The sequence below is a fragment of the Mesoplodon mirus genome (assembly GCF_964341445.2).
Source record: "Mesoplodon mirus genome assembly, chromosome: 5".
Taxonomy (NCBI): Eukaryota; Metazoa; Chordata; class Mammalia; order Artiodactyla; family Ziphiidae; genus Mesoplodon; species Mesoplodon mirus.
The window spans coordinates 64,667,800-64,684,025 of record NC_138980.1 but is presented as its reverse complement, the minus strand read 5'-3'; the positions used below and the strand labels follow the sequence as shown (position 1 = coordinate 64,684,025).

General features: G+C 45.5%; 1 long non-coding RNA gene across 2 annotated transcripts in view; it reads left to right on the top strand.

Moving 5' to 3' along the window:
• The first annotated feature begins 412 nt into the window (after window positions 1-412).
• LOC309805116 overlaps window positions 413-16,226 on the top strand; it is a 51,161-nt gene continuing 35,347 nt past the window's right edge. For both annotated transcript variants that reach the window (XR_014294224.1, XR_014294225.1), the window contains exons 1-3: window positions 413-597; window positions 6,780-6,904; window positions 7,322-7,516. This is a non-coding gene — a long non-coding RNA (uncharacterized lncRNA). The remainder of the gene's footprint in view (window positions 598-6,779; window positions 6,905-7,321; window positions 7,517-16,226) is intronic.

Below are 16,226 nucleotides of genomic sequence, written 5' to 3'. Positions count from 1 at the left end.
GGCTGCCTTGAATAAACACCAGGCCCTCATACAAAAAAATAACTTTAAAACCACTTTATGTCTCTACGGAAATCTCTTAAAAATGCCAAGGGGGAGGATGGATTCCAATCATAACACCAAGAACATTTCTGAAAGCCTTCTCCCATCTCTCTCCCATATCCTCCTCATAGCAGCTCAGCAGCTACTCCAGTCCCCCAGAATTCATCTCTTTAATTCCCCCCAGTTCAGCCCATCCCTGGCTCTTATCTCTCTTGTCCCCCTTCTCACCTTCTGATCTGTTCTGCTTTTTCCATTAGGTGATTCTCCACCTTTGCTTCGGTGAACCCATCAACGCATCTGAGTTACAGCACCACACAGATCAGAATCCCTTCCCATAGTTTCCTACCTTCTGCACAAGAAAGGCTCCAAAACTTAGTGGGCCAAAGCTAAATCCTCCTTCACAGGAAGTGGGGGCAGGGAGAAACGATGCTGTAAATACTCTAAAATATGTGTGTTTTCCTGCCCCATCAGCTATGCCATCTGGGATGGGGTGAAGCCAGGACAAGACATCATTCTGCAAAGGAGGCAGAGCCCATATCAGGATGCTTTGGCACTAGGGTGAGTTTTCAGATGGCTGCCATCTCCTTGGCACTTACCTTCTATTGAAAGGACAGGGTCCCACCCAAACCACCACCCCTCCCACAAATGGGGAGGGAGAAGCCAGAAGGAAGAGAAATCAAACGTGGACTTTTTCTGATGTGTCTAAAAACAGAAAGTTGGCAAAGCCTGTCACAGAATACAAAGTATTTGATAAATATAGCATCTGTTGAGCTTGGAACTCAAGCTAGAGATGCATGGAAATGAAATTTATTCCTTCCTTTAGTGTTTCCATATTAGTGTAACAATTCTGTCTCTCTCATTGATGAGGGTTCAGATGCTGCTTTCTGTGGCCAGGTGGCTTCCTTTCCCAGGGTCTGATGGTGGAGGAGGTGCTGGCCAAATTAAAGAAAGCACTAGACTGAGAGGGTCATGGGTCATGGGTGTGGGTCCACCACTCTCACACCCACCCTTGACTTTGACTCGCAGTGTCAGGGCTCACTTACGCCAGCTGTGAGTTTTCTAAATAAGCCAGTGGTGCTGACTCACAGAAGCCTGGATAGTCATAATAACTGTGTAGTAGTATTACTCCCCCAGAGGGAGGCCACTTGCCATTTGGCAAGTGCACAGAGGCTGCTGTCTCCCTTCCCTGCCCCCCAAGCAGCTCCCCAAGGTGTGTGGGGCTCACATTCTCCTCCTGCTACTGAGGACCCCACAGGGCTGTCCCTCTCAGGTCAGGATGGGACTCAAGACCTGCCCTTTCTCAAAGCACATCCCATAGCCCAGGGAATTACTAGCCACAGGGACTGTTGCCTCTCATCAGCTCTCCCAGATCCCAGCTCCTCAGATGTCCTGCTCTCTGCTGAGTTTCCTTTACTGAGAAGCAAAGCTGAGCCAGTCTAATAATAAATGAGAACAAGGGATCAAGTGGCCCCTTTTGAATGAACTAGGTTTTTAAATTAGTTTTTTGGTTTTTGTTTTTTTTGCGGTACGCGGGCCTCTCACTGTTGTGGTCTCTCCCGTTGCGGAGCACAGGCTCCGGACGCACAGGCTCAGCGGCCATGGCTCACGGGCCCAGCCGCTCCGCGGCATGTGGGATCTTCATGGACCGGGGCGCGAACCCGTGTGCCCTGCATCGGCAGGCGGACTCTCAACCACTGCGCCACCAGGGAAGCCCCTAAATTAGTTCTTTTAATTGTGGTAAGATACACATGACATAAAGCTACCATCTTAACAATTTTTAAGTATACAGTTCAGTGGCTTTAAGTACATTCACATTGTTGTGCAGCCATCACTGCCATCCATCTCCAGAACTCTTTTCATCTTCCCCAAATAAACTCCTTACCCAGCAGACAGCAACTCCACATTCCCCCCTCCCCCCAGCGCCTGGCAACCACCATTCTACTTTGTCTCTATGGATTTGACTACTCTAGATAGCGCATGTGGATGGAATCATACTGTATTTATTGTTTTGTGACTGGCTTATTTCACAGAGTATAATGTCCTCAAGGTGCTTCCCTGGTGGCGCAGTGGTTGAGAGTCCGCCTGCCGATGCAGGGCACACGGGTTCGTGCCCCAGTCCGGGAGGATCCCACATGCCGTGGAGCGGCTGGGCCCGTGAGCCATGGCTGCTGAGCCTGCGCGTCCGGAGCCTGTGCTCCGCAACGGGAGAGGCCACAGCAGTGAGAGGCCCGCGTACTGCAAAAAGAAAATAAAAATAATTTAATGTCCTCAAGGCTCATCCATTTTGTAGCATGTATCAGAATGTCCTTCCTTTTTAAAAAGGGCTGAATACTATTCCATTGTATGAACATACATACCACCTTTTGTTTATCCATTCATCCATTGATGGACACTTGGGTTGCTTCTACCTTTCGGCCATTGTGAATTATGCTGCAGTGAATGTGGGTGCTCTTTTCCTGCTTGTTTTGACCCATTTGTATTTTTTTTTTTTTTTTTTCTTTTTGCGGTATGCGGGCCTCTCACTGTTGTGGCCTCTCCCGTTGCGGAGCACAGGCTCCGGACGCGCAGGCCCAGCAGCCATGGCTCACGGGCCCAGCCGCTCCACGGCATATGGGATCCTCCCAGACCGGGGCACGAACCCGTATCCCCTGCATCGGCAGGCGGACTCTCAACCACTGCGCCACCAGGGAGGCCCGCCATTTGTATTTTAACAGGATTTTTAAGGAAGGTAATCCAAATGGTGCAATATCTCAGGGATCTGAGGCTGACCCCTTGTGAGCCGTTTTAGGTGGAGACAGATTTGGTGCTCTTGTATCAAACTATGTCACGTGCACATGGGGCTGCCTGGGGATATGTGTTCTGGTATCGTGTGTTGTGTGCTTTCCTCACTGACAGAGATAGGAACTTATGTCCAGTGGAAGGAAAATGTTTCTGACTATAAACACTTCTTAAGCTACTCGGCCATGGGAATCTTGACAGTGGTTGATTGGCAGACGGTGGTGGGAAGTGATGGGGTGATGCAGATGCAAGAAGGCTTTGATATCAAACCAGCAAACATGTGTCCCCCACATGGGCTTCAAACACCTGCCTTGTCCTGATTCTTTAGGGTCCTTGCTGATTCACATCCACCCCCTCCCCAAGATCTCCTGTATCTTTAACTCTTAATTTTCTCCCCATCAGCATTGCAACATGCTCAAGTGTAATGAAACAAAACTGCAAAGCAAATCATAACCTCCCTCCACCCCCCCACCCTGAGCCCTATCACACTTCTTCTCCCACCCTCTCTCCCTCTCTTCCTCCTGGAGACCTGTCTTCCCTCCTCACTTCCACATCCCCACCCCCACTCACTCCTAAACCCATCACACTCTGGCACCCATGCTCTCCTGGCTCTGGTTCCGATATGACCTTGCTGAGCCTCCTGATTTGACCTCCTGACGGACCCGAGTCTCAGCCCCCTGTTCAAGGCAAGAGCCCTGCATCCTGGGTGGTCCTGGCATCTGGCTTCAGAGGCAGTCTCTAGAACACCAAGAATTTTATATTTTATTAGTTTTTTAATTTTACACAGTTTTTAAAGGTTACACTTCATTTACAGTTATTACAAAATATTGGTTGTATTCCCTGTGTTGTACAATACATCCTTGAGCCTGTCTTACTTCTCCACCCCTGCAGTGCCCCTCCCCACCCTTTCCACTGGTAGCCAGTAGTTCTCTGTATCTGTGAGTCTGCTTCTTTCTTGTTATACTCACTAATTTGTTGTATTTTTTAGATTCCACATATAAGTGGTATCATACAGTATTTGTCTTTTTCTGTCTGACTTATTTCACTTAGCATAATGCCCTCCAATTTTTTGTAGCTTAGTAATATTAACTTGTATATATAAACCACATCTTCTTTATCTGTCCATCTGTTGATGGACACTTAGGTTGTTGCTTCCATATCTTGGCCATTGTCAATATTGCTGATATTATTTATTTATTTATTTATTTATTTATCTTCCCTATCAAGAGAAGGAGATGTAATCTAGACCCACACCCTTACAAACTCAGGAATAAAAGCAATATTTGCAAATCACTTTTCAGACAGTGGAGTGTAGAGATGAGGCAATCACCTCTATCATTAAACAGATTTTGATACAACTCCCTGTTCTGCTAGTTGCTAGCTGGGAGACCTTGGGCAAGTTTCTTAAATGCTGTGCCTCCTCTCCTCACCTCGAGATGCAATTTCAGTTGCACCTACCTGGTAGGACTACTAGGAAAAATAAATAAGAAAATGTGTGTCGATGGAGCAAGTAAGCCTGTGAGCCACAGCTATTGAGCCCGCGTGCCACAACTACTGAAGCCTGCGTGCCTAGAGCCCATGCTCTGCAACAAGTGAAGCCACCACAATGAGAAGCCCGCGCACTGCAACGAAGAGTAGCCCCCGCTCACCGCAACTAGAGAAAGCCGGCGTGCAACAACAAAGACCCAATGCAGCCAAAAATAAATAAATTAATTAATTTAAAAAAAGAAAATGTGCTGAGTGCTGAGCACAGCACATGGCTTATAGAAAGCATTTCATAAGGATGAGCTCTTCTTATTACTCCTTTTTAATTGGTGTAAGTTGACCTTCGTACTTAAGTCTGTCTTGCTTTTCATACATGTAAAATTTGAACGAACAAATGTGCTAAGACTAAGGGGTTTAATTGCAAAATTCTCTAGAGAATAAATGGTTTCCTAAGAGATGAGAAACGTTTACTAAAGACTGCATGAGAACTGCAGGGAGAAACATCGTCTAGAGGCTGCTGAAAGGCAGAGTCCCTGAATGAGGGTGAACATTCCTAGATGTTGGGAGATAAACCAAAAAACTCGGGAGTTAGATTAAACGTGTGCCTCGGTGATTAGCGTCAGATAAGATGAATGATCTCTATGATGCAAGTACAAACACAGACTGTGGGAAAACAGCCACTGGAAAAGCTATTGGAACTAAAATTAGATGATAGTCAACAGTCTGGCCACCAGATGAGGAATCTACTGTTTGATAAATTTCACAAACTGTAGCCCTCATTTTAAAATAAGTAGAGATATTCCAAGAACAGATTGCAGGGTCCATGAATAGGTATAGGGATCTGATAAAATAGCTGAATTGTAGGCAGAAATTGAAGGACATTGAGGTGACATTGACACATGCTGCTCCACACGTGGAAGCTGGAGGGTGGCTAGACTGAGGCGGAGAGTCTAGTCCTGGGTGATGCTGTGTGGCAGCTGGGAGCATGTGTGGCTCTCCAGTACCTGACCTGTGGCTGGTGGACACTGAGAGGTGCTGCGAGTGTAAAAGACACACAGCTTTCAAAGGCTGAGTAAAAAAAAAAAAAAAGTGAAATATATCAACAATGTAAAAAATATTAGTTGCATGTTAAAATAACAGTTTAGATGTAAATGTTGGGTGAAATAGAAGATATGAAAATCAATTTGACTGTTTATACTATTTTAATGTGGCTTCTAGAAAATGTAAAATTACACACGTGGCTTGTATTTGTGACTTGCTTTATATTTTTACTGGACTCTGCTGGTTGGTTCAGCTCCACACTCCCCTTGTACCACCCAGATCCAGCTGGTATTAACCATGACCTTGGACAAGTTATTTAACCCTTGGAAGCTTCAGTTTCCTCATCAGTAAAAGAGTGGTTGTAGGAATTACAGGGGGTAATTAAAAAGCATTAACAGTGTGCCTTGCCCAGAGTAGGTAGTCAACAAATGTAAGCTATTTTTTTTCTGTTAGTTAAACTCATAGAGCTGGAAGTTTCCTATAGGTCAGTAGCATTACGTATTTAAGGCAATACTAGAGGACGCCATCACAGTCTACCAAATGAGAGAGGAAAATCTGCCCACCTTTTAGAGCAGCGGTTCTCAACTGGGGATGTCACGTCTGGTGATGCCTGAGAGGGCTGCTACTGGCCGTCTAGTGGGTAGAGGCCGCAGCATCCTACAATGTACAGAATAACCCCCACCCCAAAAAAACGCACACACACCAAATTATCACGTCAAAATATCAATAGTGCCCAAGGTGAGAAACCCTGAATTAGAGGCTCTTGGTTATTTGCAACTAACACTGATTAATGGTCAAGGTCTAGAACATGTGTGACATAAAGAGAAACTACAAATGCCATCCAGGTGCATGCCCCCCAACCAGCAGCATCAGTATTGCCCAGGGAGTTATTAGAAGTGCAAATTCTCAGGCTCCATCCCAGTCCCACTGAATCAGAATCTCTGGAGGTGGAGCCCAAAAATCTATGGTTTAACAAGCCCTCCAGCTGATTCTAATGTACTGTGAAGTCTGAGAAGCCTGATCAGCTGACAGTTTCCTGGTTACATCCCAGTTTCCTGCACATCCAGGCCCGAGCAGCAGGTGGCAGCAAAGCCCATAAGGATGTTGTAACGCCTGCGAGAAGCTGCGTGCTTGCGATGAATCAGTTGGTAACCGAGCTGGGTGCCAGTGTTTTTACACTAGATCACAGTTAATAATGCCAGCTTTCTAATTTCAGGAAAGTCAGAGGGGAAATTGTTCATAATCATCCTAAGGTTCCTTCTTAGTCATATAATGTTCCCAGGGCTTTGAAATTGTTCAGTTCTAATGTCTGTTACAAAGGCGTCTTCTCCAACAGAGAATTTAGTGAGTAATCCGGTTTGGACTATTCTCCTAAAATACTTCTCACCCTATAAAATCCCAAAGCCATGAGAATAAATCATTTCTTCTGTCCCCAGGCAACTTTGGGCCAAGTATTCGACCCATCACCCGCCTTAATGGACCCTTGGCCCCTCCTCTACACGTGGACCAGATCTAGTGAATGATGAACATCTCACGTTTCCCAGGATCTTTTGTCCAGCAGGTAAAACTAAATTTGTTCAGTAATCTTTATTAAGGGTAAGAGTGAGCAGGTTACAGTTCAGGTAATTTTCCATTTGTGCCACATGGGGGCGCCCTCCACACTGCCATGGGCATCCATGGTCCAGGTGAAGGCATTGAAGCAGAAGGTTGAGTGACCTTTTAGGCAGTGAAGGGCGGGGGAGGGAACGGTTACTTTTCTTCTATAAAGTAGCTGAGTGATGTGGCTTCACTTAGACCTCAGCCCTGCACTCTAGAGCTGGGTTTCTCAGAGGGTGATCGCCGGTCCAGCAGCATCAGCATCACCTGGGAAGTAGTTAGAAAAGCAAATTCTTGGCCCCATCCCAGACCAGCTGCATCAGACGCTCAGGAGGCGGGGCAGTGATCTCTTCTGATAAGTGGCTCCACCCCCTCCCTCCAGGTGATTGCGCTGCAGGCTCTAGCTTGAGCACCACTGTTCTCTAGTCTGGAACATCTCCCTAGTTCTGGGGCACAAAACCACGTTGCTATCTGATCTCATCAGACTTCTGCCAGGAGCTGAAATCTAGGAGCCCACCTTCTTGATGTCCAACGTCTTCTTCAGGTCACTTACCTGAGAACACCTGAGGATACTGAGGTCAGTCACTCTGCATGAACCTGTGGAATCCCTGGGCTCTGAGGGATATAAAAGAGCGTTCAGTAGGGTTTCCGCCCTCACGGGAGCTTCCACTCTCCTGTAGGAGATGGGATTGCCACTGGGAACCAAAGACCGAGAGGGGCCCGAAGGCTGTATTTCTGGCTACAGGGGGAGGCAGCGTGGAAGCACACACCTGCCAAGTTCCCTTCTCCGTCCTTGGCCTTCCATTCTCTCCCGCTGCTGCTGCAGCCCGTCCTCTCCTTCCTGCTCAACCGCCTGCCCTAGGGTTGCCCTGTTTTTCTCTTCCTTTTCCCCCAACCTCACACATCTCTTGTCCTATTTCTCCCACTCCATTCTGGTTTTGTTTTAAATCACAAAAGTCCAGGGATAGGTCCATCACGGACGGGGACCCCAAGGGGCAGGGGGAAAGGAGAGAACCGAGTGGACAAGGGCAGATTTCCATGTGGGGTAAATCCCGAGAACCCCTGACTGCACTGGGATCGTGGTTGCTCTTGCCCCAAGCGCTGTGCAAGCCTGGGGGAGGGAGAGCACTCCAGGATGCAGGGTATGGGAGAAGCTTGGGGCGGGGTGTGGCTGGACCTGAGCTTAGCTTTGGCAGGGGCTTCGGGTGAGCAGAAGGGAGGGAGGGCCCGTGCCAGCCCAGTACCAGGAGGATCTGGGGTGTGATGGGGAGTCCTGGGAAGTGAGGCTGGATGAGTCCCCAGATTGAGGAGGTGACTGTTAAAGTTTGAGTTTGATGATGGAAGTACTAGGGAGATATACTAGATTCCTGAGCAAAGGAGAACCGTGCATAAGAATAAATTGTTATTGAGAAGGCATCAGCTGTGACAGGGGTCACAAACTCAAATGCCTATTTTGTGAAGCGGGCCAGGTAAGAAGCAGTAGGGCGTGGGCAGGGGGGGTGCTGGGGGAGCTAGAGAGCTGGTGTTTGCTCTTAATAAATGAGCAGTTATTACACACATCCAGACAGTTATCACCATGGGGAAGTAGAAGCCCAGAGCTGCCAACTCTTCCTGCTTCTCAAGAGAAGTCAGAACTCTGGATTTTTTGCTTAACATGAAGTTTCTTAATTTTTAGATATGGCAGCTAATTACAAACTTGAAAGTCTGGGCCTCTGGTTGGCCAATTCTCACCTGTATTTTTTTTCTAACTTGGGGGTTTGTACCATAGTCTCAAAATACTATCTCATTTCTTCCTAGTTTCCTCCCTCACTCTTACTATCAAATCCATATATTATGAACAAAAAACAAATATAACATTCACCAAACATTAATAATGTGCTCCTTTAAATGCTTCACATGGATTATCTCATTTAATCCTCCCACAACCCTGTAAGATGTTAGTTCCATGTACAGATGGAACACAGTGTCAGAGAGGTGAAATCAGTGGTTCCAGGTCACATAGTTACCAAGTGGAGGAGCTGGGACTCAAACCCAGGTGCTCAGATTCCTGAGTCATGTATTTAACCTGTGTGCCTTTCCTGTGTAGTTCTGTTACCATATTTCTGTCCTGTTTTTCTCTCTTCTGAGCATGAGTGATATTCGTGAGGTTACGCCTACCTTCTTGTGTTAAAATATCAGGCCTGCTTTTTTTTATTGCCTATACCCTGATGCATAAGGCACGCGAGTCAGTTCTGGTCAGTTTGACAGACATTTATTGGGAACTCATCATGTGCTGTGTACGGGGATGGGCACCAGTACAACGTCACGAAGCCATTTTATTTTATTTATTTATTTATTTATTTTTATTAGTTTCTGCTTTATAACAAAGTGAATCAGTTATACATATACATCTGTTCCCATATCCCTTCCCTCTTGCGTCTCCCTCCCTCCCACCCTCCCTATCCCACCCCTCCAGGCAGTCACAAAGCACTGAGCTGATCATGAAGCCATTTTAATAGGGGATTCTGACAAATAGAAATGCCACCTGTCATAATATGGGATATCACATTGGAATAAAGGCATCCTCAGGATGCAATGAGGTCACACTGTGGAGTCGTGAATGTGGGGAGGGCGTGGGTCAGGGGTGTCTTCCTGGGAGAAAGGTTGTGGAGCTGAGTGTCAGAGAACTCTGAGCGGCACCAGGGCTCGAGAGGCCAACCAGTGGGCGAGCCACAGGGTGGAGGGAAGATGAGGAGAGTGGTGACAAGGCGTCAGGAGGAGCCAGGAGAATCTACCTAGGAGGGCTGATAGATAGGAAGAAGGGCCAGTGCCAGAGGGGGCAGGGTGGATAGGCTGAGGGGCAGAATGCATAGCAAGAATAAAGGTTTGATTGTAGAGTGAAGAGATCAGTGAATCCACCGAAAGGCAGGAAGAGGACATTGCCTAAGCTCAGCCTGGCACACAGGAAGGGCTGACCGGCCGGCCGCCTGCTGTATCTCTTATTGGTTGTGGCACCTTAGGCAACCTGCTTTGCCTCTTTGATTCCCAGTGTCCTCATCTGTAAAGTGGAGTCCCTCGCTCATATAGTTTGGTGAGAATTGCATAAGACGCCCATGCCAGCTCTAGCCCAGTGCCTAGCCCAGGGCGATCACTTAGACAGTGTGAGTTAGATGATCATTGTAGGCACTTGGTAAATGTTTGTTGAATGAATGAGAGAGAGCAGTGGCTTAAGCATCCCCAGTGATACCCGCTGGAGGTGGGAGATCAGGACAGGAGCTTAAGCTTAAGAAGGACCCGTGATTCCACTTGTCTTTGACTGGGAAATGAGGGTTGCATTCATTTGAATGAAACTTCAGCTTTTATCATAAACTCCAAATGAAGCCGTCTGGTCCCCTTGAGAAGCATCCCACCTAACAGGCAAGTCTGACCACAGATTCTGCAGTTGAATCAGCCATAATTCAGTGCTGAGGCTGCCGACTTTCCGCAGTGGACTCCTCTGCATGCAGGCGAATCTGGCATTCCTGCAGGTTACATCGTTCCCACCAGCTGCAGTTAGCCCCTCCGACAGAGCGCGCTCTCCAGGGCAGTTGCAGCAACCTGGCACCTGACGCCACAGAGCCAGACCATCAGGTGCTGCTGTGCAGCTGTTCAGGACGAGCGCCAGCCTCGCTGACTCTGTGTGATGGGCAGATACAGCTACCGCCACTGCCTCCCTTGCTCCTGAATCATGGAGTGGCCAGTCTCCCAGCCAGGTGGGTGGCTCCAGGTGGCCACTTTCACCGTGGGAATTCCCACGAGAACCAGGAAAAAAGAGAAAAGCTCTGTAAAATGATCACAATCATACTATCCATTTCTGTAGTCATTTTTGTTAAGGATCTCGACTGCTGGGGCACATGGGACTTCTTCTCCAGGGCTTCTGTGCCGACAGCTGTCGTACCTTGATTTTCAGTGGGTGATGGGTGCCCCTGGATGAAGAGACCTCAAAAATGAAAGTCTGGCTGCTTTTTTTCTGAATGAAATGCTTTCTGTGGCAGCGGAGCCCCAGCTGTGTGCTGGGTTCCTCTGTGGAGAAGGACACACATAGAGCTGCAAGTTCTGAATCAGTAGGTGGGTGGCCACACCCGGACACCAGGGATCTTAAGGAGCTCCTTAGGAGGTATTTCTCACAGTGTGGTCCGCAGGCTGCCTGCATCCAGTTTCCTGGGCACTTGTTCAAAAATGCAGGGTCCTTGGTCCCACCCCAGACTCACTTAAATAGACAGGGTGCGGATGGCTTCATGTTTAACAGGTGACTTTAACCACAGGTCCCTCAGCAATTTGAACACATTTACGTTTGAGGACTGCTGCATAAGTGATGCTGATGTACCAGGACACTTGGAAAGCCACTGCTCTACATCAATGAAGCTTGAATTTCTGTCCCACAAACCCTAGATTTTTTTTTCCTTATTCAACTAGACTTCCCTCAGCAACTTAGGCAAGTGTTGGCCAATAGAACACAAAGAAGCAAAGAAAGTAGAAAAGTGATGTAATCTGAGGCCATGTTGAGTCTGAGGCCAAGAAATTGTGATGGAAAAACACCAGGGCTCCTCACCTGACCTGTGACAGCCTTGGTGGGCGAAGGGGAATGTGTGAGAACTTTCAGAATATGGTCCACACCACCCTGTTCTTTTTTTTTTTCTGGAAGGAAGGAGTCTTGTATTTTATTTATTTATTTAAAAAAATTTTAATTTTATTGAAGTATAGTTGACCTACAGTGTTGTGTTAGTTTCAGGTGTACAGCAAAGTGATTCAGTTATACATATACATATATTCATTCTTTTTTAGATTCTTTTCTCATATAGGTTATCACAGAATATTGAGTAGAGTTCCCTGTGCTATACAGTAGGTCCTTGTTGGTTATGTATCCTATATATAGTAGTGTGTATATGTTCATTCCAAGCTCCTGATTTATCCCTCCCCCACCCCCTGTTTCCCCTTTGGTAACCATAAGTTTGTTTTCGATATCTGTAAGTCTGTTTCTGTTTTATAAATAAGTTCATTTGTATCACTTTTTAAAATCAGATGCCACATGAGTGATGTCATATATTTGTCTTTGTCTGACTTACTTCACTTAGTATGATAATCTCTAAGTCCATCCATGTTGCTGCAAATGGCATTATTTCATTCTTTTTTATGGCTAAGTAATATTCCATTGTATATATGTACCACATCTTTGTTTTTAATTATCTTTATTATTTTTTACATCTTTATTGGATTATAACTGCTTTCCAACGTTATGTTAGTTTCTGCTGTACAACAAAGTGAATCAGGTATATGTATACATATATCCCCTCCCTCTTGAGCCTCCCTCCCACCCTCCCCATCCCACCCCTCTAGGTGGTCACAAAGCCCCGAGCTGATCTCCCTGTGCTATGCAGCAGCTTCCCACTAGCTGTCTGTTTTATACATGGTAGAGTGTATATGTCCATGCCACTGTCTCACTTCTTCCCAGCCTCCCCTTCCCCACCATGTCCTCAAGTCCATTTTCTACATCTGCATCTCTATTCCTGCCCTGCCACTAGGTTTATCAGTACCATTTTTCTAGATTCCATATATATGTGTTAACATATGGTATTTGTTTTTCTCTTTCTGACTTACTTCACTCTGTATGACAGACTCTGGGTCCAGCCACCTCACTACAAATGATTCAATTTCATTCCTTTTTATGGGTGAATAATATTCCATTGTATATATGTACCACATCTTCTTTATCCATTCAACTGTCGGTGGACATTTAGGTTGCTTCCATGTCTTGGCTCTCGTAAATAGTGCAGCTGTGAACACTGGGGTGCATGTATCTTTTCAGATTATGGTTTTTTCCAGATATATGCCCAGGAGTGGGTTTGCTGGATCATATGGTAGCTCTATTTTTAGTTTTTTAAGGACCCTCCATACTGTTCTCCATAGTGGTTGTACCAATTTACATTCCCACCAGCAGTGTAGGAGGGCTCCCTTTTCTTCACACCCTCTCCAGCATTTATCATTTTTGGCTTACTGACATATCATTATTCTTTCTCAGTTGTATGTTTTTTTTCTTTTTTATAACAGCTTTATTGAGAGCTAATTCATATACCATAAAATTCACCCTTCTAAAGTCAACAGTTTGGTAGATTTTAGTATATTCACATGATTGTGCAAACATCACCACTATCTAATTTCAGAACATTTTCATCATCCCAAAAGAAACCCCATACCCATTAGCAGTCACTGCCCAGTACTGTGTCCCCTCAAGCCCTTGGCAATCAGTAATCTACTTCCTCTCTATATAGATTTGCCTATTCTGGACATTTCATAAAAATGAAATCATCTAACTTATGGCCTTTTGTGTCTGGCTTCTTTCACTGAGCATGATGTTTTCAAGGTCCATCCATCAGTATCAGGATTTCATTATTATGACTGAATAACATTCCATTGTATGGATATGCCGTAATTTGTTTATCCCTTTATCAGTTGATGGATAATTGGGTTGTTTCCGCTTTTTAGCTATTATGAATAATGCTGCTGTGAACATTCATGTACATGTTTTTGTGTGAACATATGTTTTAGTTCTCTTGAGTATATACTTTGGAGTAGAATCCTAGGTCATAGGGTAACTCTATGTTTAATTTTTTGAGGAACTTTAAAGCTGTTTTCTAAAGCAGCTGTACCAATTTAAATTCTCACCAGCAATGTATGAGGATTCCAATTTCTCCAGATACTCAATAACACTTGTTGTTGTCTGTCTTCTTGATTATAGCCATCCTAGTGGGCATGAAGTGGTACCTCATTGAGTTTTGATTTGCAGTTCCCAGAAGACTAATGATGTTGAGCATATTTTCATGTGCTTATCGGTCACTTGTGTATCATTTTTAGAAAAATACCTATTCAAATTCTTTGCCCATTTTTAAAAGCTTTTTATCTTATATTGGAGTATAACTGATTAACAATGTTGTGATGGTTGCAGGTGCACAGCAAAGCACCTCGGCCACACATGTACATGTATCCATTCTCCCCGAGACTCCCCTCCCATCCAGGCTGCCACGTAACATTGAGCAGAGTTCCCTGTGCTATACAGTAGGCCCTTGTTCGTTATCCTTTTTAAAAATAGCAGTGTGTACATGTCAATCCCAGACTCCCTAACTATCCTTTCCCTCCACCCTTCCCCCCACCCCCCGCCCAGCCCCGGTAACTGTAAGTTCATTCTCTAAGTCTGTGAGTCTGTTTCTGTTTTGTAAATACGTTCATTTGTATCATTTCTTTTTAGATTCTGCATATAAGCGATACCGTACAATATTTCTCTTTCTCTGTTTGACTTACTTCACTCAGTATGACAATCTCTAGGTCCATCCATGTTGCTGCAAGTGGCATTATTTCATTTTTTTTTATTCTTTGCCCATTTTTAATTGGATTATTTGTCCTTTTATTTTTGGGTTCTAAGAGTTCCTTGTGTATTCTGGATACAAGTCTCTCTCTGAAATATGATTTACAAATTTTATTCTCTATTCTGTGGGTAGTCTTTTCCTTTCTTGATTATGATCTTTGAAGGACAAAGTTTTTAATTTTGATGAACTGACATATAAATTTGGGAGCCATCGGCATACAGGTGTACTTTAAGTCACAAGACTCCATGACATCCTCTAAGACGTTAGTTTAATAAGGAATTAAAGGAATGGAAGAATCCAAGCACTTGCCCATCATTCACAGGTCCAAGATGTGAGAAGACACCAGCAAGGGAGAGTAAGAAGGACCCCACTCCCACTTACCGTCTTCTGTCAGTTTTGGAGTGTTCATCTCTTTCCAAGGTGGCAACAGAAGATTCAGATTTCTTGTTCATTTGTTAGGCAGTGTCTCAATTCTCTCCTTTCAGGCCAGGTGCACTCCAGGAGCCCCTCCCATTCCAATAAGGAGCCCTTTTTCTTCCATGATGCTGATCAGATGACCTGATGGTTTCAGCCCATAAATCTCTATATTCTCCCCTCAGATTACTTTTGCTTTCCCACAAAATGGGTGAGCACATGCACCACTTGCAGCTGTACCTACTGAGAAGATTTTCTCTCTTCTTCTCATCCATTCAAGACCACCCTTGAATATGGCTATATTGCAGCCGCCATCCTTTTTTTTTTTTTTTTTTTTTGCAGTATGCGGGCCTCTCACTGTTGTGGCCTCTCCCGTTACGGAGCACAGGCTCCGGATGCGCAGGCTCAACGGCCATGGCTCACGGGCCCAGCCGCTCCGCGGCATGTGGGATCTTCCCGGACCGGGACACGAACCTGTGTCCCCTGCATCGGCAGGCGGACTCTCAACCACTGCGCCACCAGGGAAGCCCCCGCCATCCTTTTTTGCCTTGTAGCTGGCAACCAGGCCAATTCATCTATAAAGCCAGCTAGGCCTTCTTCCTCTGCCTGCAGCTGATCTTAAGGACACCCAATATGGCATAGGTGTAAGCTGGAGAAGGGATGCTTGTGCAGCTGTGATAGGTGACCTGGGAGTCTGGTTCCATGCAACTTGGTCCCAAATACACTATTTCCAACTTACATTGTACTGCTGCTGGGCCCACCCAACTCTGTGACTTGGTGGATCTGACAGACCCCAGCTCATAATAGGCAGTTGTAGACTGTCCCTACTGGGACCCAGCAACACAGCACGAGTTGTTTCTCCAAAGGTGTATGCTTGTCTGCTGTGGATTGCTTGGCCCTGCCTTAGAATCCTGGAACAGCATCGTGATTCTCCCACTGGGTCTGTCAGCAATTTGTCTTTTACTTTAGAGGGGATGTTCTGATACATCTCTGACCATTGGACCCCTAAAAACTTCACAGTGGCTGTGGCTGTGGCTGGTCCCTGGATCTTCACAGCGTTCATATCCTGCTCTGTGTGACGCACTTGTCTTCCTAAGTCTTCCAGTGTCTTGCTCATCCTGTTCTTGCTCTTCCTGTCCTATCAGTCTGATGCCATCAATGTAATGAATCAGTGTAATATTAGTTGCATGGGATGTCCAGGTGGTCCAGATCTCTTTGGACTGTATTATTACAGAAGGTGAGAGAGTTAAAAGAGCATGGAAGCAAAACTAAATAAGTGTCAGTTTTATGATAATGTGAACTGTTTCTGATCTTCTTTTCTAACAAAAATAGAAAATGCATTTACCAAATCAAGAGCTGCCTACCATGTACTTTAGGCCTTATTAATCTTCTAGAATAAAAATACCACTTCCAGCAGAGTAGCTGCAATCAGGGCTACTAATTGGTTGAGTTGCAATAATCTACAGTCATTTTCCAGATCCATCTCGTCTCTGC